Raw genomic sequence first — 18,198 nt, forward strand, 5'->3', positions numbered from 1 at the left:
ATGTGGGATTATTCTAGATATTTCAGATTTAAGAACTTCAAAGTCAAATCTGCAGCTGAGTGCATGCATTAGAAACAAAATGCATCATTTCACAGATGTCACGCTACTTTTAGTGGCTTCAGAACATGATTTTACAGCTTAAAAGGAGGGGGGTAGAAAAGGAACAGCAAAAGGTAAATGCATATTTCAGTTCTTATATTTTTAAAGTAGATGAACTCAGTTTTGGTAATTATGTAAGAAAAGACATCAAGTGTTACAATGGAGAAAAAGTAAAGAGAAGGAACACATTTTTTACTGCCTTTTCTATTTCTTTTAGCACAGAACAATTAGCTTAAATATGCCATTTCAAAGCTTAAGAAGCTTTTATGTGGAAATGCTTGAGAGATTGTTACTGTGTGCTGATGTGAAAAAAGGCATTTATTTTCATTTCAGCAGTTGAAAAGATAGTTTTCTGTGATGCCCTTCAAAAGGCAGTGTTTTCTTTTGCTTGTGTGAAATTACAGTAAATCCTTGGCATAACTTCCTCTTGTGAGTGGTGTGTTCACAGTAAATCATTTCCCACAGCTGGCTGTCCTGGGGATCACAAAACTGTTTCAAGTTCTGCAGGTACCTACTAGGCATTCCCAGTGGAAATGGAACATTTTGTGCAAACACCAAATGTATTTAGGAAACAGGACAAATTCTCAGTAATCTTTGCTATGCAGATTGCTCTTTTGGTGAAACAACATCCAGGCTGTGTTAAACCTCACTGCTGCTGCTGTGCTGAGTTGCTTTGTGTACAGTTTTTTACTCCTAATTTCACAAAGGGCACTGGCAGACTGTTGATTTCTTGTCCAGGTGATTAATTCCCCCCAGCTGCTGCATACACAGGGACATTCCTGGCTTTAACCTCTCCGTTTGCTCCGGAGGATTCACCCCCCCTGTGCCAGCCATGGGCTGCTCTGTGACGTGTTCATGGTGCAAATAAAGCAGAATGGTGGGACAAGAGCCTGTGCCTCATTCTGCTGTCCTGATAACCTCCAGCAAAAGATTAAGAGAGCAACAGGGGACAACAATTTTCCAGTAATTCTCCCTCCAAGTAAGAATCAATGGGAAACAACAGCGAGGCCTGTGGGTACAGAGCTCACCTAAAGCATGTGATTATTTCTTTTGACCTCAATGAGAAGACTCCTGTCCTGTTTTATTAAATTATGTAAGTTATTACTCACTGAATTAAGGCCTTGTGTGTTTCATTTTCACCTATCATGTTTTGGGGTTTTTTTTCTTCCATTTTAGTAATGCGAACTGATGGTTTGAAAAATTGTATTGCTTCTACAGAAGGAAAAAGAGACTAAAATAAATATTAATGGTGTGGCACAACACTTAGAATTGTTCCATGTCTAATGAATATGTAGCACTTCTATTTTCTACTTAAACACAGAAATTGTCAGAATAGAATTAGTGCTATTTTTTAAAAAAATGTGTTTATCTAGGAAATTAATTTCTCTATGGAGTGCTATTAAAGGCTGTGCAGAGTGGAGAAACTTATTTGAGTGTGTTGGTGATCTATTTCTAGAGTTAGGAACATTTTTATTGAATTGTGTGCCATATCCCTGTACCTCTGTACCAGTTTTGTCTGGTTTTCTTTGCTGTACCATAGATGTGAATTCCTGGAAAGAGCACAGTGATACAATCCAAGCTGCTGTTCAGCCATCCCTTTCCAGCAGTGGAAATAGGGAGTGCACATCCCCCCTTTGCTCCCCTGCCTTAACAAATCCAAGTTGGTCCTTCAGAATTTTATAGAAGCAACCCAGAACTAAGCCATGTTACCACAGAGAAAGCAATGAATGGGATTTCAGGAGATGAAATTTTGTGGAAGCAGAGCATGTTTCATGGGGGCAAAGAGAGATCTCAGCAGGATTGCCTATCCATGAATCAATATTTTGATACTGAACACACCACACCAGAGAGATTTTCCAAGGAAGTGCGTGTTGTAGAAGAGCATCAGGAGTACAGGATCACAGGAGTCAAGCTCCCACCATTTCTCTGTGGGATTATCAGAGTAATTGGGTGAACTCTCACCTCTCCTTTGCTAAAGGAGCTCACTGGTTCTGTTTGGCTCTCACACTCCAAGGCGAGTTTTCAAGCTCTTTGGTCAGCTCTCAAAATTCCTGAAGTGACTCTGTACACACCAGATGTGATTCAGAGAGCAGCTCTTGACTCTGCATTTTTAAAATTTTCACCTTTTTTAGTTTAGAGGAAAAAAAATAGAAAGGAATGCCTGGCAACATCTCTGTTTCAGGCACAGGCTTTTTGCTTTGTGCCTGTTGTGTCAGGTAAACCTGGCATAGGAGAGGGCATCCCATGAATCTCTCCCTGTGTAAGAAAAACACCCCTTTCTCCCATCACTTCTGCATCATGTGCATGCTTGGGGGATTTTTTCAGAGTTGGACAGCTTTTTCCAAGCCCTCCTGCTCCTTGGTACCTTGGAATCATTTATCTCTCACTGCAACAATGAGCTGGTTTCATAACTGGCCCGAGGCTATAAAGCAGAGTTACAATCTGGGGATGCTGCTGACTGTGGTCTGGAAAGGAGAAAAAAAATTGGCCAGGAGCAAGTAATTGTTGAGTGGCAGAAACACCTGAGAGGTCTTGGTAAATCAAGAAAAATGGCTGGTGTCTGGAAACACTGGTGTGGTACAAGGCTGCAAAAAATGGGATTCGGCTTTCCAAGGTGTTTTTACAGCACTTGGCTTTGTTCTTTCTCATAAATGTAACAGCACTCAGAAAAGTGGGATTGTTGGTATCCAGTCACACTGTTGCAGGTTTTGGGAAGCTCAGTTGATACAGCATTTGTTTATTTTCTGGCAGAATTTTCTGTATATGTAAATCCTTCAGTAAAATGCAATAGGTTGTCAGCAAAGCTGGAATTCAACCTCAATTTCCAGTGAATTCCAGTGCACTTCCCAAGGAGCAGCTCTGGAGGAGTGAGGGGGCCCTGTGGCTCCATTCTGTGGGGTGCAGAGTTCTTGCTCATGAAGGTTGAGGCATTTTTCAGGGATTTTTTTTCAGCTGGGAAGAAAAAGAAATCTTTGGCCTCTACGTTAGTGTATTTTACCCTTCAGTGAGAAAAATGTCTTTCAGCGTTTGTTTGGAGGTAAGGTCAGCCCAGTGACTTGTCTGTTATATATAACCCAAGCCACAGGCTTCATCTTCCATTCTGGAGATTTATTTGACCCAGAGAGACCAGTGAGGAGCTGCAGCCAAGGGAAGAAAACACTTTATTTCTCCAAACTGATGAAATACCATATGTGTGCCCACAATGGAAGAAATTTTAGGCTACAGTTACCTGAATTCATTTGCATAAAGGAATAAGAAACTTTCTGTTGTGTCAGCTTATTTCATTTCCTGGGATGTTCTCTCATTATGGGGGATTACTTTAATTCTGCAGTAATTATAATTCAACCCCATTGCTGTGTACATCCCAGTGGATGGCTGCAGAGAGAGATCTGATTCTTGCCTCTAAAATCTGCTTTCTGTAGACTCCAGTGTGAGCTGAGGACTTCAACCAAGCCCAGCTGATCTTGTTATTTCATTGAGTATGAAAATCTTTAAAAAGAGAGTGAGTATCAAGAATGATTCCAAAGAGGAAAAAATATTTGTATTTTGAAATATTTATTTTGGCAAATAAACCTGTCAGTAATCTCAGGGTTAGCAGGGAACTTTTCCAAAGCAGGGATTAGTGTCTGTTTAGAGAGGAGGATTCTTAGACAAGCTGTTGAATATTCTGGTCAGTGGGTTCAGGGAGCTGCTCAGGCCTGACTGCCAGCTCAGGGGTTGCTCCTCACAGGCTCCTGCTAAGTCAACAGGATTTAATTTGAGCTTGTGTTTCTGTCATGCCAACTTGGTCAGTTTGTTGGCTGCTCTGTCAGAGTTACAGCCTGGTGCATCAGAGCTTGAGAGCTTCCACACAGCTGGCTGAGTCCAAGAGATCAGAATTAACTCTGTAGGAAAAAGGCATTGTATGAAGGAGCAGAAGTTGGAGTAGGCATCAGGTATGCAGGGAAAAATGTGAGGAGGAGGGAATTTTTTTGTTTTTTTTGCTTTGCAACTCTATTTTATTAGCATTTATTTGGATTTGGTTTACTCAAGCTTAGTCTATGCAGTCTATGGCAGGCTGAAGGTAGAATGAAAAGAAGCTGCAAATTCACAGAAATTGTCCAGGTCAGAGCTGTTATTGCTAATTGCAGAACTGTCAGTGTCATAAGGTTGTGTCATGTAAAGGCATTTTTGAGTAGTAATTAATATTTACCTGCTTGTCTTGCACATCTGGAAGTTCTTCATCTGCCCAGTGATGCTTCACAGAGGAGGAGTCCAGGAGATGAAGGAATTAATGTGCTTTAATTTCATAAGCAAATGGTGGACTCAGGACTGTTGACTCATGGTCACAAGGGTGTCAAGCAGGGCTTTAAGGCAATTATTGAGGATTTTAGTTCACTTAGAGTAGGATCTGGCTTGTGAATGAGACAGCATTAATGTGAAACATTAGAGTTGCTTCCCAGACAGTGTATGTATCACAGCAGATGATGTTTTACCTCTCCATATGTTTCCCAGTTGAAGTAGGAAGCCAGACAAATCATGAGGAGAGGAAATAAACATCCATGTTTATGGGTGTGAACTCTTAACAGCAATTAAGATCAACAGATCTCTTAGTCAGTCTGAGATTAGCAGTTACCTGGATCATGGCTTGTTCCACCAAATTGAAATTCTGCTTGCTGTATAATTTAGGATTCAGGTACATAAGGTTATTGGAAATATAAACTGGTCCCTTAGGGCAGGAAATGCAAAAAATGTATAAAATGTATAAAACTATTTTTTAATATTTTGGGGAGTAGTTTTATGTGCCTTAAAGCTTCCAGCTTGCATGTGATGAAGTCAAATTTGATCAAAACAACACGTGCAACCTGCTGTGCTCCCCTCACCCCTTCACTAATGGCAGAGTATCTGCCCGTCCCTTCTTGTAATTAGATCAGTCTTAACCACTTCAGCTCAAAATTGTCTGTGTAATGCCCAAATATTTCCTCTGACTTCACTGACATTATTCCAGATTAATACTTGTGTGATGTAGAGCAGAAATCTGCCCTGGAGAATGTGGAACCCCAAAGGCATTCACAAAAGCCATTTTTTAATCAGAGCACAAAAAGAAGATGTTACAGTTGAATGCCATTTGTCATTGTCTCCCATTTGCTTGTACCCAGTTACCAAGGAGGGATGCAGGGAGGCTCTGCCATCAGCTGCTGGCTCAGTCCTGGTTCCAGAAGAAAGCCCAGAGCCCCAGGAGTCTCCTGTGAGCCCTGGGCTGATCTCTGAGGTCGCTGCTGGGAGTCCCTTTGAATCAGCCTGTCCTGTGGCTTTGCTGGTTGCCTGAGCTGTTATCTGAGCCCTGTTTGACTGGCTACTTTCAAATGTAATCGAGGATGTTGTGTTCAAAGCACTGAGCTTTCTGAGAAGGGCTTTGCACTTTAACAAGTCATCTTCTGATGCAGTGAACAATGACCTCTGTCCTGTTTTGGGTAGAGATAAAGCTAACATGGAAGGTTCTGGCATTCTTTAAATGTCCCAGCTAAATATACTTTTATATTTCTGAGGTCAAAAATGCAGATGGCGTTTCAAAGTCTGGGTTTTACTATTTTCTTTATTCTCTAAGTAATTCCTTTTACTCAGCACTACTAAAGGAGTTTGGGCATAAGGGCTGTTCTTTTATAATGCCACATATTTGTATTGCATCTCTTACCTGGGGATAGGAAAATAATTTGCAAATGTTAATTAAGGGTTCCACCTTAGTCAAGTGGTGAGGCACTGACAGATTTTCTCTGGGAAAATAATGAGTTAGGAGAGGGTTGGAGAGCAGTGCAGGGTCCTGTGTTCCATCTCACTGCCCTTGACCTCTCCTGACTGCTCTGTCTTTGCCCTTCCTTTACCTGCTGCTTTGTTCTGAAGTTGTTTATGGCAAAAATACCTTCCCAATGTGGGCAAATAAAGCGCCCCTCTTTCATTCTGGGCTTTAGGAACATCATAACATAAATGGGTTTATGCTTGTGGGCTCAATGTGGATCCATGAGAAGGAGCAGCTCGTGGGCCAGCAAAGCTGTGGGGTGAGGTGTGCCCAGCTCTGCAGCTGCAGAATCCAGGGAGGGCTTTGAGCAGCTGGCAGCAAACTCAGCCCCTGCAGTCCCACCTCTGTGTGTCCTGGTGGGCTCCCTGTGCCTAATGAGCACTGAACAATGGCCCGCTGTTCCAGCAGCCTGAGGAAAACCTTATCATCAGCTCCTGATTAGCAGGCAGTAAATTCTGCTGAGCAGAAAGGAAGGGTAGTGAAGGACTGTGTTATTTTAAAAAATCTCTCTTGTACCTGCATGAGACAGCCCTGGTGTGACACCACTGCAGCTTGGGCCACCTCAGCAGAGGCTGCAGGCAGATTTCTGGGGTGGCAGCTTCCCAGGGTGGGAAGACACTGAGCAATTCCCAGCTGTGAAGAGGAAACAGGACAAACTATCACCCAGCCCTTGCTTGTGCTTCCCTGGCCACCCTGACTGAGCAGCTCATCCACAGCCTTGCAGAATTGAGAATAAAATTACCTTTTGCAAATGAATAGATATTCCTGAACTTTTTTGGTTTACAAACAGATTGATAGAAAACATTGGTTTCTAGCATGATCAGAGAATCACTGATGTATAGCCAGTTAGTGAATCCAGCAAAAATAAACCAAATTTGCTATTAGTTACAAGACTACTACTAAACCAATAAAAATATAAGGCCTATAAATTATTAGAAAGAATCTCACTACAACCATATAACAAGTAAATACTGTCACCTGCATTTTGGGAAATGTTGAAGAACTGTAGGAGCTGTGATGCCCTGGAGCACGAGGCTCTGTGAGAAAATGTTAAGAAATGATGGAAGTGTGCTGGTGATGAAGGGTAAACCTCAGAGCTGTTCCATGTGCAGCTGCAGATTCCACTCATCAGAATATGGACCAGAAATTTCATGGCTGGAAATTTGTTCTGTGGTCCTTGTTATCCTCATTCCTGATGGGATCTTCTCTGAGGACTCTGAGGACCTTCTCCTGCCTTCTCCCTACTACAGACAAAGATTTAAAGCCTGGAGAAAAATTTATCCAGCATTCTGTGAGAAAAGCTAAAATTTCTTCTGGATTGTGTCTTCTGTTAGGAAGATTTGATTTAGACTCTGCAGATGCCACCTGCAAGCAGAGTTAAATGTCAGTCTAGCTTAGATCTCTTTCAGTTCAGGTCCTAACCTGTGGCTCCCTTAGCCCAGTCAGATGCTGTTGGAAGGTTTGGTTTAGTTTTAGGCCAGTGCAGGAGGAAGGAGAGACACATCCAATAATGTAGGAACTGCAGAGAGTAAAACTTTGATTTTTCATTTGCTTGTGGGCATGTTTGTGGTGTTGCAGCCAAAGGAGTTGTATCCCATGCAGTTCAGGTGATGAGTCTAGACTTTCTGGAAGATAAATTACTTGGTTTTCATTTTATGCAATATTGGACTGCAGCTAGACTGAGGAGGTTTGTGCCTCTTCGCGGATATTTGGAAAGTGGAGATGCTGACCCTTGGGCTGTAGCTAACAGTGCCATTACAGGAAAATCTCTTCTGTCAGGAACTCCTCTTCTGGCCTAGTTTCCCCCCAGCAGCTGCACAGCATGGCACCAGCACTGTAATTCCAGTCTCAATTTATGGAAGCCTGTTAAAGTGCAAGTTGCACTCTCATGCACTGCTTGTTCTCAACCATGTTAAAGCAGTTAGAAAATAAAGAAGAGGAGGGAAAGAAGGCACAGCAATGTAATAATAAGAGTGGAAAGCACATTTTCACATCTAGTCATCTAAGAAAAAACATGTTAAAGGATTCTGGGGGAATGCTGCAAGCTTGGGGCTGTGGTAGATGGCTCAGAGATTTTAGAGGGGAAATGTTCATCCGTGGAGACACTGCCTGCTTGTCTCTGAAGGGCTGCTGAGCTCAGCCACAGCAGCCAGAGATGATCAGCTCTGTGTTCCTTCTGCATTCAAATTGTGCTTGAAACCATCAATAACCCGGGGTGCAAAGACAATGAGGGGCTCCAAGTGGTGCAGAACAAAAACCTTTCTGAATACCTCGAAAATCCCGGACATTAGCATCACAATCCTTTTACTGTCTGTTCCCATGCACTAATTATAGCTAACCTGCTTTGGCAGGAGCTATTTCTGACCCTTTCAGGGTGAATTCTGTCTCAGGGATGCCCCCTCACTCCTCCTTCCCCTCTCCCAGCAGTTTCCTGGTGACCTCTGTGGTGGCAGTGTTAGTTCCCTACCTCAGCATTTTCTGTTTATAATGGGTTAGAGCTCTCTGGTCTCTACTTCACCCCACTCTACTGTTTCTATACACATTCTTTATTTTTTGTTGTTTCTTTTCTTTTTTTTTTTTTTTTTTTCCTCTGTCCTTGATTGGCACTGTGGTTTGACTTTTAAGAGTTTTTTGCTGTTTTTGCTGTAGCAAGGGCCCAAACAGCTAGATTTCTCCTTTCCTCTATCCCTTTGTATTGTCTATTTTTCCTTACACCTTAATGAGCACCACACTCCCTAGGTTTCCTGTACAATGCAGGTTAATCAACAGGGGTTCTCCAGCATTTTCTTAAATTATCCTGCCCTTAGCTGTATTATTTACTGTTTTTTCTTTCCCTTCATTGTCAGCTCCAAAACAAGAAACTGGACTTCATTTGTGATAAGCAATACACAAACAGAGGGAGAGGTTCTATGTCAAAGAAACTGAAACGTGGGAGATGAAGGATGGGAGGAAAGATGGGGCCCAGAGTGATGAGTGGTGCCCAAGAAATCTCCTGTGCTGAATTACAGCACTCCAGTCCCTGAGGAGTTACAACAAAAGCAGTAAGATGTGTGGGGGGGAAAATATATTCCTAGAGATTTCTTCCAATATGCACTCATGTACCTGGGAAAATGGGAGAATGAAGACAAGGCAATATTCTCTATTCAAAGTGATTTTTCCCCTGGTTCTTTATTCATGTCTCTTGGTATTCATCCTTCTCTTTGTCTCACCCTGACCTAGGATCCTGTAACAGCAGGAGCCTGCTGTGGACCAGAATTCCAAAGCATGAGATGATGGATAAGCTCAGAGCCAGAGCAATCCCAGGGCAGGGGCACCGGGGCAGGAGGAGCCTCTGGGATGGACAGGAGTGGGGAAAGCTCCCAGGGGCACAGAAAGGGACTGCAGGGTCTGGCATGGCATGGCAGTGCTGTTCATTAAAGGTATTACCTTCACAGTGACCCTCTTTTCCTTTTACCTCCCTCCCAGACCTGGAGAGGAAGGTGAGCGTCCTCCAGACAATACACTGAATGACTGACTAAAGAAATACCATTTCCCCTTTTTTCATGGTTTTCTTCATTTCTTTAAAATCACCTGTTTTCAGTTCTCTCTTGCCAGCTCAACACATTCAGGTGTTCCTGTTGCCTTCTAAATGCTGCTGCTCCTGAGCTCCTCCCTTCCCTGGTGCCTCTCACCAGCTCCCTCCAGCATCTACCTGTTCCCAGCCTCACTTTCCCTCCTTTGAACCACTTTGTGAGGGTTTCATCTGTGCCTTTTCCCTCTCTGCAGCCTGGGGAAGGTGGGGGCAGCTTTCTCTGAGTGAGGGGAATGTCTGTGGGCACGTACCTTAACTCTGTGAACAGCAGAAGGAATTGAATTGTCGCTTGCCAGGTTCCTGAGCTGAGCTGATGCGAGGCACTTTGCCATGGAAGGGTGCTGCAGAGAGCTGTACTCTTAAATTTTGAGTTAGAGATGTCAGCAGTGGTTACCAGGGAAACTTCTAAAATTACTCTGGCAATGTCTCTGCTCAAACACTGTATCAGATCTTGGGGAAATGGCACCGAGTGAGCAGGCGGAGATACGCTGGGAAAGTGTCTCTGTGTAAGGCTCAACGATGCTTTGCCTACAAATAAAATAAAAATTTAAAGCTTTGTGCTGATGCAGGGTCTCCAGCTCTGCAGTCCTAAGCCTGGAAAAGAGCATAAGTGAAGTAAAAAGCAGTGGTTTTCTTAAAATGTCAATCAGACAATAGATTTCATAGGTTTGTAGTTAACCTCCATTTTGGGTTTTGTTTTCAGCACTAAAAAAGAGAATTGTTTCTAACAGATAATTCACAAAAAAGGTAACTTCCTATTAATGGGAGAAGACACCCTGCACTCTGCCACTCCCAAGGCCCCAGACAAGGCAGGAGTGTAGATGGATCATGCATATTTATGGACATGCTAATTAGAAAGAACATTTGGGATTTAAGCAACTGTCAGAAACCCATAAAAGGCAGAGTTACAATTGCAGGTTCTCTACCTGAACGCTGTTAAACCTTCTCTGGCTGAGTTGGTCTGAGCCACAAGCTACTGGAGACTGGGACAGTACTTTAATCACTCCCTAATTTCTCTGTGCTGGTTCTTTGTTTTGATTACTTATTGGAGGATGGCCAAAGGTAATTTATTGGGTTTGATGGTCTTGGGTGTGACCTGACACAGGTGGGCTTATGTAGGGACAAACATCTGTCCTTTCTGGAGCTGTCACTCCAGTGATCCTTGGAAGGATGGGCCTGTTACCCTCTGCCTGTGCAGAGGGAATTTTTCTGTAGCTGAAAAATGGGAATTTTTCTATAGCTGAGCCTCAGGTAAAAGCAGTATGTCCCACATATTGCATGTCTAAGTTGGACATAATTTTATTTTTGTCTTCACCCATATAGGCCTCTGCTCAACTACATGAAATATTTTTATCTATAATAGATATTTGTGTATGTAAGAAAAGTTTGCTTTGAAAATACATTGTCTGGTCACATATATTTATTATTTATAATATATATATTATTTATTTATATATATTATATGTATTTATTATTTACTATTTATAACAAATGTTGTTGGGTCAGCCTCTTGATTCAATAACATTGGTGAAAAGTTACAGTTATATTTTAAAAGGTGTTAAAAATATCTCTTGTTGCGTGGTGCTGACTGCAGGGTGCTGATGCTTCAGTGGGATGATTTTTGCCTCTTCCATGCAAGAGCTCCAGGAACAGAACCCAAGCACATGAGGAATGTGCAGAGGGATCCCTGTGCAGCCAGTGACAGGTAATCCCCACCTCCAGAGCTTGGGAATGCTGCTGGGAGGAGCTGATTGCTATGCTGGATCCACACCGGAAACAGTGCTAGTAATTAATCACCATATGATTAATCAAAAGCTCATCGTGCTCTGGATGAAACAAAAAGTAGCAAACCCTCCTGGGGCTGTCAGGAAGGGGCTGTGGCTGCTGCAGGGATGAGCAGTTTTGCTCTGGGCTGTGGGTGGCTGCCCTGGCTCTCTGAGCTGGGTGGGAGTAGATGGTGCCATGGACACCCTGATATAGGAGAAAGAATTCTGTTTGAAATTTGGCAATAATTGAAGATAACATTAATTCAAAAATATTGAAAATCAATATTAAAATATTAAAATATTAAAAATTCTAATAATTAAAAATTAAAACATCAAGCTCTGTTTTGATTTTGTCTGCACAGAATGGTTGGGGTTTAGGCTTTGGTGTGACAGCATCTGCAGGCAGAGGATGTTCATGGCAGTCCAGTCCTGCAGAGCTGGTGGGAGGGTGGCTCTGAAGGTGCACAGTGAGAGTGGGTGGTTGTTGGAGCCACCTCAGGAGTATATGCTGACCTCTTGATGCCATTTCTTTATGTCTCTTATTGTTTCACCGGGAACACATTTTTCATTCTCCATGTGAAAAGCCGGTGTCCTGAAAACTTCAGCGCTTTGAGTCACGCCTGTGCTGACTTTTTTTCCCTCTCTGTAGCAGAAAGCCACTAATGATGCAGCCTCTCTTTCCCGAGGAGCAGAGCTGACACGCAGATCAGCAGCTCTGGGGAGCTGTGGAACATTTAATGAGATGTGCAGCGTTTGGGCACAGCTTGCAGGCTCACACCCCGTGGGGAAGGGGCAGCCCTGCTGGCTGGGGGTGGGCAGAGCTGCCCAGCCCTGCCTGACCTGGCTCCATGCTGTCCTGACCCACCTCTGCCCATGCTGTCTCCTTCCTTAGCTGTAGGGCTGACACAGTGCGAGGGAAATATTCCTTTTCCTCTGAAAAGGAGAATATTTTTCCCAGCTCCTCAGAAAACCCTGTAGGAAATGCAGGGGTTTTCATCACAAGCGAATTTTTTTTTCCTCACTCATAAATTATATTTTATGTATAATTATTTGCATCACAATAACCACACAGAGCTACTTCATGAAAACTTGGCGCTCTTAATTTAAAACCTACAAAATTTCTTTAATCTTCACAGAGATGTGGAGAAAAGCTGTAAAAAAATGTGTGTGAGTGTATAAGATATTCCTGTTTCTTTAGGGTAATGTTTAATGATCAGGCAGTGGCTGAGTTTACATACATTAAATATTTATTTTTCTTCTGTAGAGCTGAATGGGGGAATGTGCTCACTTTCCTGCCAGATCACTAATTGGGTAAGTGTGGCTGCTCAGGGTGTTTCTGCAGCAGCAGCTCTGGCTGTGGAACTTGTCTCATTAAGGATTTTACTGTTTGTATTCCACAAGTCACGAATTCTCCAGCTGGGGTTGGGACTTTGATAAATTGTCATTTCTTATGCTTGAAATATAACTTTATTGCCTCTGAGTAATAAAAATTGTCAGTTTGCATTTTTATATATATATATGTTTTTATATTTTTAGAGCACAAATTTCTATTCATTCTCAGTGTTTGCAAAACCATGATTTTGCTGAAATCAGTGGGTTTCTACTGGTTGATCTGACTGCAGAAACAAGGCTACCCACACGTGGGATGTGTGACATTTCTTACTGCTCCTCTCTGTCTTCAAGCTCAGATTTCTGGTGGGAGGCTTTGCTCAGACCTCTGCTTGTCCTCAAAGCAGGTCCATTCTCCTGGCAGGCACAAACAGGCTTGGCCTTTCCTGAGGACAGCAGCCCTCAGCAGGGGAATGGATCCATGAACGCTTCCTGCCTCCTGTGTGGGGGCTCTGGTGCCAGCACCCATCTCCAGCTCCTGTCTCACTGTCCCCGATGCGTTTCTGGGCTCTCTTTGTTGTGCTGGGTTAAATCTGGCCCCAGACAGAGTCTCCTCCACCACCAGGGCAGCAGGGTCAGCAGCTCAGTGTTTGCTGGGGAAGGCAGACTGTAGAGCTGTAGGAGCTGTCCCTACTGAAGTTGTGTTTTAGGCCATCCCATGTTATCTCTGGGCTTTTTTTTGCTCTCACAGGACAAGGATTCCCTTCCATGCTGCTTCCTTAAGCTCCCCTGAGCCCAGCTGTGATGCTGGCAGCTTCATCTGCTTTGCTGTCCTCTGCTTTCCACACTCTGTTTTTCAGCAGGAGAGCCCTTCTCAGGAGCTCTCTGCTTTGTTGTTATTAGTTTTTGGTTGCTGTTAGGTGCAGCTTGGCTCGTCCTTCTGGGCCTAGTATTTTGCATCAGGAGAGGTCAGTTAGGTGGGAGGCAATGTTTTGTTCTCCTTTGAGCAAGTTGGTTATGCTTAGGTGGAGAATTAAAGGGTTAAAGTATCCTAGGGATGTGGAGAAGTTTGAGAGAGGGGTTTGTTTTGTAAGGATGAGTGTTTGGGCTATTTTTGAAACTCCTAGGGCTGTTATGATCAGGGCAGTTATTTTAATGGACAGTGGTTTGGTTGTTGGAGGGGATTTTGTGGGGATGAGTGTTTCAGCCTGGCAGGAAGGAGCTGAGCCTGCACAAGGTGTGCAGGGAAGGATCCTCCTGCTCAGCAAATGAGTCACACCTTTCTTCCTCCCAGGAGAGCAATTCTGTCTCCTGTGTACTTCACGTTCTGCCCCAGCTTCATTCTGGGACTGTAACAAGTACTTTTAAGTCTTTTATCAGCTTTTGGGTGGAAAATAACATTCAAATAGAGTATGGGTGCTCAATCTCCCACTTGTTTGCAAAAAGCCCTGGGATACTGAAATACTGCACTCTTCAGAGAAGGATATTTATTTACTCTCTTTCACCCTTTAATTGGGCACCATTTGCTGCCCTGAGTGTTATTGCATAGCCTAAGTATCACTTTAAAAATGAAATTTATGTTGAGTCTTTAAAAGATTTTTCCCTAATGGTGTTTTAAATACAGATAACTGAACACATGGCATGTGGAGGTTGTTGTTGTGGTTTGGTTATTCTTGATTGTTTGCTTAGTTATGACTGGCTCTTTTTCTTGGCACATTAAAGGTATTTATGCATGGAGTGCTCTAAGGGGGCCTCACAGCCAAAATATTTGACATTACAAAGGGTCAGAGCTAAAATTCTTAGGGCTCAGCTTAGAGTCCCATTAATGCAATCCACAGCTGATCATTTCTAAGGTCACATTGTGCAGGTTTATTTATCTCTTTGTAGCCCGTGAGCAGTCTAGTTACTGACTACTGCTTTTATATGGGAGAGAAAAAAAAGAAATCCACACAGTTTCGTTGGAACTTTCATCTTTAAAAAAATATTTAATATTTATGTTGTCAAACTGAAAACTTCCTTAAGGTAATGACAACTGAAACAATTCAAAATACTCCTGGAAGAAGAGAGCTGTCAGCCTGGCATTGCTCCCTGCTCCTCTCCTGACTGATCTGCCTTGGAGCCTTTAGCTCATATGAGTCTCTCTCCTGCCTGTAAGGTTGTATATAATACTTTCCTTATGAAACAAAGGTTATTTGTAGAGTGGGTTTGGTGGTTTTTTTTGCTAAAAAAATATAATTTGTCTGAGCCACTCCACTGTTACAGTGTCAGCTTTAAAAGCAAGATTTTTCCTTTATAACCACATCCACTTAGATACACAGTAATGTATGTCCTTTCATTATAGTAATTATTTATGAGATATTACAGTATAGGAGGCTCAAACCTCAAGAAAAACCTAATTGCGTTTTTGCTTTTTTTTGCTTTAATTAGTTTGTTACATCATTTCAGTTTGGTAAGATCCATGATAAGGGAAGCCCAGTCTAAGTGTGTTCTATTCCAGAATAATCTACTGAATCTATAGTTTCCATAAATAAGTTTAAAGCTAAAGTAGACATTCATGCATCTACTGTCATTAATAGGGGTTTTTAATGCCTGTTATGAAATGGGTGTCACCTAAAGTAATTATTTTAGTAGAGACTGATATCAGTGAAAGCACCTGCAGGAAAGTTGTGAACTGTTCCTGCAGAAGATTCTTTTTTTCCTCTTCAGATATTAAATATATTCTCTGAGCTTGAGCAGTTGATTTATTTAGGTTGAATCTGGTGATTTTATGCTGATTTATGTATCTACATTCAATGTTAACTGATGAAATGGACAGATTTATCATTACTTTACACAAATAGATAAATAGATAGAGATGCATACAATAAAATGAACCACTAATGGATTAACACAATGTTTCATAGTGAAAAATTCTACAGAAAACCCTGAATGCCCCGAAACAGAAAATTTAAGGGAAGAGATCGAATTGTCCTTGTCTCTGCCAGGGTGTCCAGATGCCAACAGGACCAGCTTCACAAAACAGCACTCAAACCAAGGTACAACGTGATCTTTTTTACTGTTTGAATAAACCAGAGAAACTCTACTCAGGCCTTAACTTTTGAGTGCTTCTTTCCCTTTTGGATTTCAATCCTTTATTTGATAAAGGCTATCATGCCCAACTTCAGTGTGTGCTAGAGAAGTTGTTGACAAGACAGAGAACTGAACACAAAATGCAGCTTGCAGTGTGTTTGTAAATTCTGGGCACTGACTGGTGTTTCAGCTCCTGCAGCAGCATTGCCAGGGGGGAGAGGTGGAGAGGTGTCATCTATTGAAGAGTTTAGACAAATAGAGAAACAGAGGAGATCTGAGGCCAGACAGCTTGCCAGTCCTCTTCCCTCTATCAGCCTGCCTGTCCCTCATCTCTAAAATTTCCCGTTGAAGAAAAAGCAAAGACTGAAGAGCCTTGATTTGTTTTATAGCTGAGCAGTGTGCATTCAGACAAGGGCTCACAGGGAGCCCTGACGGTTTTTGCAGCCACAGGTGGGTGGTTCCATGCAGGAGGCTGCAAACCTGAGAGCAGAATGAGACCTTACGTCCCCAGTGAGGTAGGTGTACCTGTTAACTCACAATAAAGAAAATAATTCATAATGAACAAAAAGAAAAGCTGAAATGATTCAACTCTGCAAAGAGAAAATGAAATATATATTATAAAATCCTGCTGCTTCTGGGAAACCTAATATTTTGCCCAGTTCTACCATAATCTGTAACCTAAAGCAGGTACCTTGCCCAAACATAGCTTTCCTTTCTTTTTCCTAGAAATACTCACCACTTAGGCCTCTTGTTTTAAGGAAAAAGTGTTGTTTTATTCATTGGGGCCTTTATAGAAGGTAGTACTTAAAGTAGATTAAATCCAAGTTTCCCTCTTTTTGTTATTTTAAGGTCTTGTCAGGAAATGTTAATGCTCCTGTGCCATTGCTTAATGGTTTTGACTGTTTCTAGAGGTCAGAAAGAACTACATTTCCTTCCATTTTTAGAACTTGCTTTTGTATCCCCTGTGTATTATCTCAAATTATTGCATATAATTTTCATTCCTTTTTTGGCTTGTGCTCTTCCTGAAAGCAATGTTCTGCATTGCACGTTGCTCTGTAATCTTCTTAAGTCATCATTTCACTTGCACTGTAAATAGAAATCCATTTGTGTAATTAATGATTTTGTTATTATAGGAACATTTTTTTTCCCCTTTAATTTAATTTCTCTTGTGCATAGCTGTCAAACATGCTATCTTTAGCCCAGAGCTATCCAGCAGAGTGTGTTTAGGAGCCTGTTTCTTGTTGGAAAGTTGAGGCTTTCAGGTAAGAAGTTACATTTTTGACCTCATGATTGTGAGAAAGGCTCTTCTCAAAGTGGAAATCAAAGAGTGGAAACCAAGTCAACGTCTCTGAGGGAGCATGAGCTTCCCAGTCCCACTATTCCAGTTCAGGAGCTCATCCCCAAATCTCATGTATAAATCAGCAATCTGCTCAGTCTCTTCTTACAAGAGTAGGGAAGTGCTGAGATGCAAAGCCCATGAGTGAGGGGAAGTGCAGAGGGAATCAGTGACTGGATCGTGAAAGAAAAAGAGAAGACATGGAAGAGACTGCAGAAATAAAAAGGTAATAACAGCAGATTAAAAAAAATAAATTAATTCTGCTCAATGAAAGAACACAAGAGTGGAAAACTCATGCCCTCAGGATGTGCTCAAAATTAAGAGAGTATCTCTGTGTTCAGAGTTGTTTATGTCTGACTTTCACTCTCCATGTCAGTCTTCTCCTGACCAGAGTGGGTTTTGCTGCTGGCAAATGAGCCTGAAGCAGCATCAGCTCTCACTGTGGCACATGGAGCTCTCTGCTCCCAAAATGGGATCTTTGTCTTTGGCAGAATAACCCAGCTGTGCTGCTTAATAAGAAGAAACATGCACAGTCCATTTCAAGCTTTTTTCTGCTTTAGCCATATCCAAAGCACTGGAATATCCCCAAACTGAGGTGGGAAAAGTTGAAAGTCATTTACTCTGAAACTGCTCACTGATGGGCTTTCATTTCCAGCAAGATGGAAAAATTCTCCTTACTCCTTTTTAAACAGAAAACTGGTTTCAGGAAATGCAATTTTGAATTCTCTGCTTGCTGTCAGGAAAATATATCTGTGGTTTTCTCTTGTGTTGGTCCCAGAACTGATTGAAATGCATGCATTTATCAGTGCATTGATATTTAATTTCTTTAGAGTCCCCATATCTGAATTTGATATTTTGTATTAAAAAGGAATTACCCCCAACCCTTCATTATTATGAAAAACCAGAAACTGAGAGATGTCAGACACTGAGGAAACCATATTCTTTTATGACCCTGTCTTGCCCTTTATAAAAGCCAGCTTAAGTTGGTTAGAAATGCCTGTGATTGCTCATCTTTTCTAGTCATTACTTCCTGCATACACATAGCAGAAGAAAAGTCTTGTGCCAAAGAAGATTAATGAAAATCTACATTACACTTCATTCAAAGCATCTGCCTGCTTTGGAAGTCATGCACTGGCACACATACTAATTAGAGCAGAACAAAATGTGCCTTTTTAAAATTCTTTTGGGGAAGAAATTGAAAACCAAGAAGCTATTTTCTTCCTATTTTTTTTAAATGGTCACACCAGCTGTG

Source organism: Melospiza georgiana, chromosome 8 (assembly GCF_028018845.1).
Source record: "Melospiza georgiana isolate bMelGeo1 chromosome 8, bMelGeo1.pri, whole genome shotgun sequence".
NCBI lineage: Eukaryota > Metazoa > Chordata > Aves > Passeriformes > Passerellidae > Melospiza > Melospiza georgiana.